This window comes from Trachypithecus francoisi, unplaced genomic scaffold, assembly GCF_009764315.1.
Source record: "Trachypithecus francoisi isolate TF-2019V2 unplaced genomic scaffold, Tfra_2.0 Lachesis_group0, whole genome shotgun sequence".
Lineage (NCBI taxonomy): Eukaryota > Metazoa > Chordata > Mammalia > Primates > Cercopithecidae > Trachypithecus > Trachypithecus francoisi.
In genome coordinates this window covers 166049016-166061269 of record NW_022681453.1, presented here as the reverse complement: position 1 = coordinate 166061269, position 12254 = coordinate 166049016, and the positions used below count along the sequence as shown (strand labels likewise).

General features: G+C 38.2%; 1 protein-coding gene across 10 annotated transcripts in view; it reads left to right on the top strand.

Annotated features, from left to right (window-relative positions):
* The window catches only part of TBC1D5 (TBC1 domain family member 5), a 591323-nt gene that overhangs the window by 116614 nt on the left and 462455 nt on the right, over positions 1-12254 (top strand). For 8 of the 10 annotated variants that reach the window (XM_033212761.1, XM_033212760.1, XM_033212755.1 and 5 more), the window contains exon 2: positions 1350-1414. The exons of the other annotated variants lie outside the window; for them this stretch is intronic. The gene's annotated coding sequence lies outside the window, so the exon portion shown is untranslated. The remainder of the gene's footprint in view (positions 1-1349; positions 1415-12254) is intronic. 10 annotated transcript variants of the gene reach the window in all.

The following is a 12254-nucleotide window of genomic DNA, read 5'->3' as shown; positions in this document are numbered from 1 at the left end:
AAAAAACAATAAGACACTTCTGCTGGACTGTGATTTTGATGGATATAGGTGGACTGTTAAACCAAATGCTATGAAGAAGTGGACTATTAAACCAAATGCTATGAAGATAAATTCAAATGTTTGCTCTCAAAAAGTAAAAATAAAGGATTGTCTTTATTGTGTGATTTCCCTGCTTCTTACTATTAAAAAGCAGATGTTTAGTAGTAAAGGTAAAATTATTTAAACATATTTGAGCACATTTTGCTTGCTTCCTGTGGTTTACCAAGGACTTTAAGGCTTAAATTGTGAAAGGATGTATTAATACTGGTATTAAGAGTATATTTGTTTAGATTATTATGGACTTTAAATTTTATTTTAGACGTTCTGTCTGGCATCTTGTCATAAAAGTTATATGTTGTTTTACTTCGTTAGCAGTTTTAACATTTTTAAGTATCTGAGAAGAAAAACTTCCCCTGCATTTTGAACAGAGTCTTTCATTGGTGGTTTTGTAACATGTTCTTCAGTTGTTGAGAGGTGTATAGTACAGATACCCTGTTCTTAGAAAGTAATGGGCTTTTAAGTTGTAGAGTAGTAGGAAAAGTCTAATGGACTTAAACTATTTTAAAAACTTTGTTTTTAGAAAGAGAGGTATAAGAAAAACTTTTGTAATCTTGCTATTTTTTTGTTCTTAGGTATGCCTTTTATTTAGCTTTTAGTAACTTGTAATTTAAGATCACAGTTATTAGGTGTATTTCTGCATTTTATATATCACTCCCAGATGCTACAGTATTAGTTTTTATCACTGCATATTTTATGAAATGTCAGCCTTCTGTTGGCTGTTCACGCAGCATTGTTAGTGATCAAAGACACAACATAAAGGAGAGGAATCTAAATAGTTGGCTTATCTTTGTCCTTCGTTGTGACAAAAATACTCTAAAATTACTTAATTATAAAAAGTCAAATAAAGGCATCATGTAACATGCAAAGAAATAAGTATCTTTGTGTTTTAGTGAAATAAAATCTCAGTGTTTAATATCAAGAAGCATAAAGAGAATTACTATCTAATTTTACAAAGTTTTCCTTGTTAAGGAATGAGGGTAATATGTCTTGTGTAATTTTGTAATACTTTGCTAAATGACAGTGCTGTGCCTAGGAAAAGCCACAAAATGTTTGACATCGTAAGAGGTTACTCAGTATAAACCCTTAATTTTGTTACACAAATTACGTTCTAGAAAAGTGGTTATTAGCTTTTGTATGTACACTAAGTTGTATGTGAATCAGTTTATTAAAATATTTTCTTGAATTGATCTACTTTGTATTTAAAAACTATTTCATAGATTTAAAGATCCTTTTTTTTCCCTTTATTTCAGTGATATCAGTATCAAGATAAAAGTGTGGAATGGGAGAAAAATTCTCAAAGCCTGAAAGAAAATCTGTAAGAATAAAATTCTTGAATGATTTTGATCAGCTGTTGTGTATGCCCAACACAGCAGTTGGTTCAATCAATTTTATGTTTTAGAATGGTTTTATTAAAATGAGCTGCTGCTTTTAGTAAATCATTGAGAAAGATGCTGGCTTTATACATGTCTTTTTTGGTTGGGGGCAGGGCCTACAATTGCAGCCTTGTAAGTCAGTAAAATTGGAGACAGTTCCTGGCTGCCATGAAAGTCAGTGTATTTCTGTGTTGGTATGGGCATTTGGAAATAGAGGTAGAACGAAGATTTAGATTTAAAATGATTTTAGATAATTGTACTTTTATGTCTCTCTGCAGGAAACTGCCATTTCTGGTAAAACGTAATCATCAACAGATAATAGGGATTTAAGTGTATCTTCAGTTTTGTGTACGGTTTCTGTTTTTATAAATGAATGAAAGTTAATTGTTTTCCGATGGAAGAATTAAATCTTTGGAAAGCAGTTTGAAAGACATAGCCATTGGATATGGGTTAGAGGCCTCAACATTTTGTCCTGATACGCATTATACACTTACTACCCAAACTATGGTCTGTACATAAACAGTGTTGGTGTTGCCTGAGATCTTCCTAGATACGCAGAATCTCAGGCCTAACCCCATACTTACTAAAACAGAATCTGTGTTTCATCAAAATTCCTAGGTCATTCATATGAATATTAAACTCTGAGAAGCACTGCCATAATTCAGACCTCTCATTTTCTCTGTGTGTATGTGTGTTGTAATTGTGGGGTGCTCATAGTGGAGTTGGTTATCTGTAGTTCAAGAATTGGAAGAGGAAGTGGAAACTCACACCAGAGTTTTAGTGGGGGCCCAGGAGTAGACAGATAGTTAATTTAGAACTCATAAGGTTTTGGTCTTGAAGCAATTGCAATTTGAATCAGTAGTTTGTATATTATGTAGAATACTTCACCTGGTAGTATTAATTGGGTATTTTCTTTTGGCCATCACAGCATCTTCTCATGTTCACAGATACTTAAGATGTTTTCTGCCAGTCATAGTGTAGTAAACATTTCCAAAGTGTGTTCTATGATATATTTTTTCCAGGAGATGCTTGGAATGTAAAGATCCCATGGTCACATAAATCTGGAAAGCACTGAATACTTTCCTATAAGAGAATCCCATTATATGCTGATGTATTAAAAGACCTGAGAACCTGGTATAACTTAGTTTAATTCAGTATTTCCCAAATTTACTTGACTATAGCATCCTTTTTTTTTTTTTAAACAATCTTTTAAATTTTTTCCTTTAACATGCGCAAACTGACTTCTTTCCACATTTATTTATCTTACTCAAAATAAGAGATATGGACAACTTCTGACATGGTGATGTTATACCACATAAAACATACTTTCTAATATTGCTACATATAAATGGTACTGGTATGACTCTTGTGTACTGAAGGGACTAAACATGCAGACATTTTTGAGGATTGGAGTAACTGAGAAGTCATCATTTAGAACAGGGGTCCCCAACTCCCTGGTCATGGACTGGGACCATTCCATGGCCTATTAGGAACGGGGCCACACAGCAGGAGGTGAATGGTGAGCAGGTGAGCTCTGGCTCCTGTCAGATCAGCAGCAGCATTAGATTCCCATAGGTATGCAAACCCTGTTGTGAACTGTGTATGCGAGGGATCCAGGTTGCTCATTCCTCATGAGAATCTAATGCCTGATGATCTGAGGTGTAATAGTTTGATTTCGAAATCATCTCTCCCCAGCTCCCTCCCCATTCGTGGAAAAACTGTCTTTCACAAAGCGAGTCCCCGGTGCCAAAAAGGTTGGTGACTGCTGAATTAGAAAGTGAGCATAGAACTGATCCCAGTCAGATTTGATGAATGAATGAAAGGGAGAAAATTGACTATTCTTAGTGTTTGCTGGAAAGAGGAAAACCATGAGCAATGGAATAAATTAAACATTTCAGTTGAATAAATATTTACCGAATTGCTAATAAAGAATAGGCTCTGTACTTGGCCTTGGGCAAACAGTAGTGAAAAATACTCAGTCTGCCCTCTAGTTGCTTATTGTGAGCATAGTGCATTCTGATAAATGTACAAGAGTTGGAATCCAGAACATAGGATTTTCCTTGTGGATTTGTTAAAAAAAAAAAAAAAAAAAAAAAAAGTTGGCCAGAATACTGTATCATGGAGTGCCAGAGACAGGATACAACTGTAGTGATGGATGTTTCTGGTTAGGTAGGGGAAACAGAGGAAAGGACAATTATGGGACAGAATTTCAAAAGGTAAGATTGGGAAGACTAAACAGCCTTAGAAGTCATAGAGCTTTTGGTACTCAAATTGCCCAGGTTTGGTTAGTTGAAGTGCATGACAGTCCTCCATCGCATGTTTCAGTGCTTCCTTAATTTCTGCCAAAATAAGTTGTTGCAGGGTTATCTTTTATGTGTTCTCCCCCAGCTTTGGAAGCAGCCATTTCTCTGAGAAGCTCTGATTATTTTTAGTGGGGAATAATATTAGTGAACAAGATCTTGGCACTAGTGTGTTAATTGCTACTGGGTCTTGGCTTTTAGGCCCTTTTAGAGGACAGAGGTAGGAAATACATAAGCTTCATGTATACATATACATCTACATTTATACATATATACACAAATGCATATTGAAAAACATATGTGGACACATACATCTGCATATTGTTTTTTATTAGAGATACACCAGTTTCTCTAATTCTAATCCATCCATGCAGGTTTCTTGCTTGCTTCTCATATTTATATGTCCCATCTTTCATAGTGAGAACCTTGGCTTCCAACAGCATCAACACATTTACTCTTTTTTTCAACTAAATAATAGATCTAAAACAGGTTCACGATTGGTTAATCGTATAAGAAACAAATACACCAAAAAAAGTTTGAAAATTGTTTGAAGTTCTCCCTCCTTTCCGTACTCATTCCTGTGGATATGTAACCAAATACTATTCTGATAATTACTTAGTTCTTTCTTCCTTATTCCTTAAGTGTGGTTATGATATTAATTTGGAATATAGTTCATTCATACTAGTTTTCTTTCAGCTTTTGTGCCCCCTTTTCTTTACATTCTTATTGATTTAATTTTTTGAATATGTAGAAAATTACTTACTTTTCCAAAAAGTAAAACTATACAAAAAGATATACTAGAAAATTGTCACTCCATCCTCCCCATTCCACCCCATACTTTGTAGGAAACCAATTTTATTGTTTTCTGGGCTTTACTCATTTTTATAAAGATATGCACAGATATTTATATTTCCTTTTCTTTTTTTTTTAACCTAAAAAGTAGCATGTATGTTCTCTTGCAGTTTACTTTTTTCATGTATCAGTATCTCTTGGAGATTACCTCATACCAGTAGAGATTTTCCTCATTCGTTTTTACAGGTGCTTACTACTTTGAGTGTGCCATAGTTTATTCAACCAATCTCTTATGCTTGCGCATGTAAGTAGTTTTCAATATTTTGCAATTACAAACATGCTGCAGTGATATTTATTTTCATACTTTTAGAGGTGTATCTTCAGGGCAAATTCGTGGAAATGGGATTGCTGGTTGAAAGGGCAAATACTAAGCCTGGTGCAGTGACTTGCCCCTGTAATCCCAGCTACTTGAGAGGATCCCTTGAGCCCGGGAGTTCAAGGTTGCAGTGAGCTATGATAGAGCCATTACACCCAATCTGGGTGACAGAGTGAAACTTTGTTGCTAACAACAACAACAAAAAGGTTCAAAGGGCAAATACTTACATGGTTGTATTAGAGTATTACCCAGTCCCCCTGCATGGGGGCTGTAACATTTTGCCTTCCCTGCTGCGGTGTATGAGAGTGCCTGTTTCCCAACAGCCTTGCAGACAGAGCGCATTGTGAAACTTCAATTTTTGCCAAGTGATAGGTGAGAAATGGAATGTTGGGTACATTTAATTTGCATTCATCTTTTATGTGTGGAGTTGAATGTCTTTTCATATGTGTAGGAGCCACTTTCCACAGGATATTTGGGCTTTTCCCCCTCAGTTTAGAAGTTCTTTGTAGGGATATTAGGCATTTATCTGTGATATATGTTGCAAATGTTTCCTTCCAGTTTGTTACCTGTTTTATTATTTATTTTCTGATGTATTTTTGTCCTGCAAAAGTTTTATATTTGTACTTTAGTCCTAGTGAGAAAGCTTTTTATGAATTCTTAGTTTAGGAGGAATCCCTCTCTCCTGCCCCCACCCTCCCCTCACACTTTTAAAAATACTTGTAGTTTTCTTACAATTAGATCTCTGATCCATTTGCAGTTTATTTTTATGTATGATGTCAGAAACATTGAATTTTATCTTTTTTTCTTGTCTATTGTTTAAAATGACTATAAATGTGCTAATGATTTGTTATATCACCTTTACAGAGATTAGATTTCTATCTGTAGTGGAATCTATTTCTGGACTTTCTGTTCATTTGCACTTTTCTGTCTGTTCATGTAGCAGTCCTACACTGTTTTCATTATAGAGGCTTTATAGTATGTTTTAATGCCTGTAGTATGTGTTAATGAGATAGTCCCTTCTATTTATTTTCAGTATTTCCCAGTTTTTCTTGAACTTTTTCCATTTGAACTTCAGTATCAACTTGTACTCCATGAAAAGCTTTATGATTTGTAAGTGTGTGACCTATTGATGTTGAGGTGTTCTAACCAAGGACAGGGTATTTCTTTTCATTTGTACAGTCCTACTTTTCTATGTTTAAGAATGTTTATTTTTCTTTATATAGGTTTTGAACATTGCTGTTTATTCCTAAATATTTTACTTTTTAAAATTGCTATTTAAAAGAGACTTTCTTGAAAAAGTTCCATTCCAAGATGGGCGAATAGGAATAGCTCTGGTCTGTAGCTCCTGGTGTGATCGACAGAGAAGATGGGTGATTTCTGCATTTCCAACTGAGGTACCTGGTTCATCTCACTGGGACTTGTTGGACAGTGGGTGCAGCTCACGGAGGGCAAGCCGAAGCAGGGCGGGGCGTCACCTCACCTGGGAAGTGCAAGGAGTCGGGGATTTCCCTTTTTAGCCAAGGGAAGCCGTGACAGAGTACACCTGGAAAAACGGGACACTCCTGCCCAAACATGGCACTTTTCCCATGGCCTTAGCAACCAGCAGACCAGGAGATTCTCTCCCATTCCTGGCTCAGCGGGTCCCACACCCGTGGAGCCTTGCTCACTGCTAGCACGGCAGTCTGAGATCTAACAGCGAGGCTGCAACCTGACTGAAGGAGGGGTGTCCGCCGTTGCTGAGGCTTAAGTATGTAAACAAAGCGGCCGGGAAGCTCGAACTGGGTGGAGCCCACCGCAGCTCAGCAAGACCTACTGCCTCTGTAGACTCTACCTCTGTGGGGTGGGCATAGCTGAAGAAAACGCAGCAGAAACTTCTGCAGACTTAAATGTCCCTGTCTGACAGCTCTGAAGAGAACAGTGGTTCTCCCAGCACAGCATTTGAGATCTCAGAATGGACAGACTGCCTCCTCAAGTGGGTTCCTGACCCCCGTGTAGCTTAACTGGGAGACACCTCCCAGTATAGGCTGACAGACACCTCACACAGTTGGGTGCCCCTCTGGGATGAAGCTTCCAGAGGAAGGAACAGGCAGCAGTATTTGCTGTTCTGCAGCCTCTGCTGGTGATACCCAGGCAAACAGGGTCTGGAGTGGACCTCCAGCAAACTCCAACAGACCTGCAGCTGAGGGACCTGACTGTTAGTAGGAAAACTAACAAACAGAAAGGAACAGCATCAACACCAACAAAAAGGACATCTATACCAAAACCCCATCAGCAGGTCACCAACATCAAAGACCAAAGGTAGATAAAACCACAAAGATGGGGAGAAACCAGAGCAGAAAAGCTGAAAATTCTCAAAACCAGAGCGCCTCTTCTCCTCCAAAACATGCAGCTCCTCGCCAGCAACGGAACAAAGATAAAAGGAGAATGATTTAGACGAGTTGTCAGAAGTAGACTTCAGAAGGTTGGTAATAACAAATTTTTCCGAGCTAAAGGAGCATCTTCGAACCCATCGCAAGGAAGCTAAAAACCTTGAAAAAAGGTTAGACGAATGGCTAACTAGAATACACAGCATAGAGAAGACCTTAAATGACCCGATGGAGCTGAAAACCATGGCACGAGAACTTCATGTTGCATGCACAAGCTTCAATAGCCGACTTGGTCAAGTGGAAGAAAGGATATCAGTGATTGAAGATCAAATTAATGAAATAAAGCGAGAGGACAAGTTTAGAGAAAAAAGAGTAAAAAGAAGCAAACAAAGCTTCCAAGAAATATTGGACTATGTGAAAAGACCAAATCTACGTTTGATTGGTGTACCTGAAGGTGACGTGGAGAATGGACCCAAGTTGGAAAACAGTCTTCAGGATATTATCCAGAAGAACTTCCCCAACCTAGCAAGGCAGGCCAACATTCAAATTCAGGAAATACAGAGACCACCACAAAGATACTCCTCAAGAAGAGCAACCCCAAGACACATAATTGTCATATTCACCAAGGTTGGAATGAAGGAAAAAATGTTAAGGGCAGCCAGAGAGAAATGTCGAGTTACCCACAAAGGGAAGCCCATCAGACTAACAGCAGATCTCTCACAGAAACCCTACAAGCCAGAAGAGAGTGGGGACCAATATTCAACATTCTCAAAGAAAAGAATTTTCAACCCAGAATTTCATATCCAGCCAAACTAAGCTTCATAAGTGAAGGAGAAATAAAATCCTTTACACACAAGCAAATGCTGAGAGATTTTGTCACCACCAGGCCTTCCCTACAAGAGCTCCTGAAGGAAGCACTAAACATGGAAAGGAACAATGGTATGAGTCACTGCAAAAACATGCCAAATTGTAAAGACCATCGATGGTATGAAGAAACTGCATCAATTAACGAGCAAAATAACAAGCTAATGTCATAATGACAGGATCAAATTCACACATAAAAATATTAGCCTTAAATGTAAATGGGCTAAATGCCCCAATTAAAAGACATGGACTGGCAAATTGGATAAAGAGTCAAGACCCATCAGTGTGCTGTATTCGGGAGACCCATCTCACGTGCAGAGACACACATAGGCTCAAAATAAAAGGATAGAGGAAGATCTACTGAGCAAATGGAAAGTAAAGAAAAGCAGGGGTTGCGATCCTAGTCTCTGATAAAACAGACTTTAAACCAACAAAGATCCAAAGAGACAAAGAAGGCCATTACATAATGGTAAAGGGATTAGTTCAACAAGAAGAGCTAACTGTCCTAAATATATATGCGCCCAATACAGGAGCACCCAGATTCATAAAGCAAGTCCTTACAGACCTACAAAGAGACTTAGACTCCCACACAATAATAATGGGAGACTTTAACATTCCATTGTCAATATTAGACAAATCAATGAGACAGAAGGTTAACAAGGATATCCAGGACTTGAACTCAGCTCTGCACCAAGCTGACCTAATAGACATCTACAGAAGTCTCCACCCCAAATCAACAGAATAGACATTCTTCTCAGCACCACACTGCACTTATTCTGAAATTGACCACATAATTGAAAGTAAAGCACTCCTCAGCAAATGTAAGAGAACATAAATCACAACAAACTGTCTCTCCGACCACAGTGCAATCAAATTGGAACTCAGGATTAAGAAACTCATCAAAACCGCACATATGCATGGAAACTGAACAATTTGTTCTGGAATGACTACTGGGTAAATACCAAAATAAGGGCAGAAATAAAGATGTTCTTTGAAACCAATGAGAACAAAGACACAACATACCAGAATCTCTGGGACACATTTAAAGCAGTGTGTAGAGGGAAATTTATAGCTCTACATGTCCACAAGAGAAAGCAGGAAAGATCTGAAATTGACACCCTAACATCACAATTAAAAGAACTAGAGAAGGAAGCAAACAAATTCAAAAGCTAGCAGAAGGCAATAAATAACTAAGATCAGAGTAGAACTGAAGGAAATAGAGGTATAAAAAAACCTTTAAAAAAAAATCAATGAATCCAAGAGCTGGTTTTTTTGAAAAGATCAACAAAATTGATAGACTGCTAGCAAGACTAATAAAGAAGAAAAGAAAAAGAATCAAATAGATGCAGTCAAAAGTGATAAAGGGGATATCACCAGTGATCCCACAGAAGTACAAACTACCATCAGAGAATACTATAAACACCTCTACGCAAATAAACTAGAAAATCTAGAAGAAATGGATAAATTCCTGGACACATACACCCTGCCAAGACTAAACCAGGAAGATGTTGAATCTCTGAATAGAACAATAACAGGCTGTGAAATTGACACAATAATTAATAGCCTACCAATCCAAAAAAGTCCAGGACCAGATGGATTCACAGCTGAATTCTGCCAGAGGTACAAAGAGGAGCTGCTACCATTCTTTCTGAAACTATTTCAATCAATAGAAAAGAGGGACTCCTCCCTAACTCATTTTATGAGGCCGGCATCATCCTGATACCAATGCCTGGCAGAGACACAGAAAAAAAGAGAATTTTAGACCAATATCCCTGATGTGATACTGGAAATCTATCTACGTGAAAATCCTGAATAAAATACTGGCAAACCGAATCCAGCAGCACATCAAAAAGCTTATCCACCATTATCAGGTTGGCTTCATCCCTGGGATGCAAGGCTGGTTCAACATATGCAAGTCAATAAACGTAATTTATCACGTAAAGAGAACTAAGGACGAAAACCATATGATTATCTCAATAGATACGGAAAAGGCCTTCGACAAAATTCAACAGCCCTTCATGCTAAAAACTCTCAATAAAGTAGGTATTGATGTAACTAACATATCTCAAAATAATAAGAGCTATTTATGACAAACCCACAGCCAATATCATACTGAATGAGCAAAAACTGGAAGCATTCCCTTGGAAAACCGGCACAAGACAAGGATGCCCTCTCTCACCACTCCTATTCAATATAGTATTGGAAATTCTGGCCAGGGCAATCAGGCAAGAGAAAGAAATAAAGGATATTTAGGAAAAGAGGAAGTCAAATTGTCCCTGTTTGCAGATGACATGATTGTATATTTAGAATACCTACCCCATCATCTCACCCTCAAATCTCCTTAAGCTGATAAGCAACTTCAGCAAAGTCTCAGGATACAAAATCAATGTGCAAAAATCACAAACATTCCTATACACCAATAACGGACAAACAGCCAAATCATGAGTGAACTCCCATTCACAATTACTACAAAGGGAATAAAATACCTTGGAATCCAACTTGCAAGGGATGTGAAGGGCCTCTTCAAGGAGAACTACAAACCACTGCTCAATGAAATAAAAGAGGACAGAAAGAAATGGAGGAACATTCCATGCTCATGGATTGGAAGAATCAGTATCATGAAAATGACCATACTGCCCAAGGTAATTTATAGATTCAATGCCATCCCCATCAAGCTACCACTGACTTTCTTCACAGAATTGGAAAAAACTACTTTAAAGTTCATATGGAACCAACAAAGAGCCTACATTGCCTAGAGAATCCTAAGCAAAAAGAAGAAAGCTGGAGGCATCACACTACCTGACTTCAAACTATACTGTAAGGCTACAGTAACCAAAACAGCATAGTACTGGTACCAAAACAGATTTATAGAGCAATGGAACAGAACAGAGGCCTCAGAAATAACAACACATGTCTACAACCATCTGATCTTTGACAAACCTGACAAAAACAAAAAATGGGTGTAGGATTCTTTATTTAATAAATGATGCTGGGTAAACTGGCTAGCCATATGTAGAAAGCTGAAACTGGATCCCTTCCTTACCCCTTATACAAAAGTTAATTGAAGATGGATTAAAGAATTGAATGTTAGACCCAAAACCATAAAAACACTAGAAGAAAACCTAGGGAATACCATTCAGGACATAGGTATGGGCAAAGACTTCATGGCCAAAACCCCAAAAGCAATGGCAACAAAAGCCAAAATTGACAAATGGGATCTAATTAAACTAAAGAGCTTCTGCACGGCAAAAGAAAGTACCATCAGAGTGAACAGGCAACCTACAGAATGGCAGAAAATTTTTGCACTCCAGCCATCTGACAAAGAGCCAATATCCAGAATCTACAAAGAACTTAAACAAATTTACAAGAAAAAACCAAACAACTCCATCAAAAAGTGGGCAAAGGATATGAAAAGACGACACTTCTCTAAAGAAGACATCTATGCAGCCAACAGACAGGCTTTCTCATCCCTTATGTATTCTATTTTTTTTTTTTTTTTTTTGAGGCGGAGTCTCGCTGTGTCTCCCGGACTGGAGTGCAGTGGCCGGATCTCAGCTCACTGCAAGCTCCGCCTCCCGGGTTTACGCCATTCTCCTGCCTCAGCCTCCCGAGTAGCTGGGACTACAGGCGCCCGCCACCTCGCCCAGCTAGTTTTTGTATTTTTAGTAGAGGAGGGGTTTCACCCTGTTAGCCAGGATGGTCTCGATCTCCTGACCTCGTGATCCGCCCGTCTCGGCCTCCCAAAGTGCTGGGATTACAGGCTTGAGCCACGGCGCCCGGCCATGTATTCTAATTAACTGTTATTTGTATATAGAAGTGTGACTGCTTTTTTTCATGTTCATTTTGTATCCTGCTATCTTGCTAAATTCTTTTGTTTCTTGAGTTTTATTTTCAGTTTTCTAGGATTTTCCAGGTATTCCCTCAGGTCATCTGATAATAGTTTTATGTCTTCTTTTCTAGTTCTTCCGTGTATAATTATTTTCTCTACTAGTTGTTTTAGATAAGTATATCACTCTTGTCACCCAGTTTTGAGTGAAGTGGTGCGATTTTGGCTCACTGCCACCTCCGCCTCCCAGGTTCAAGT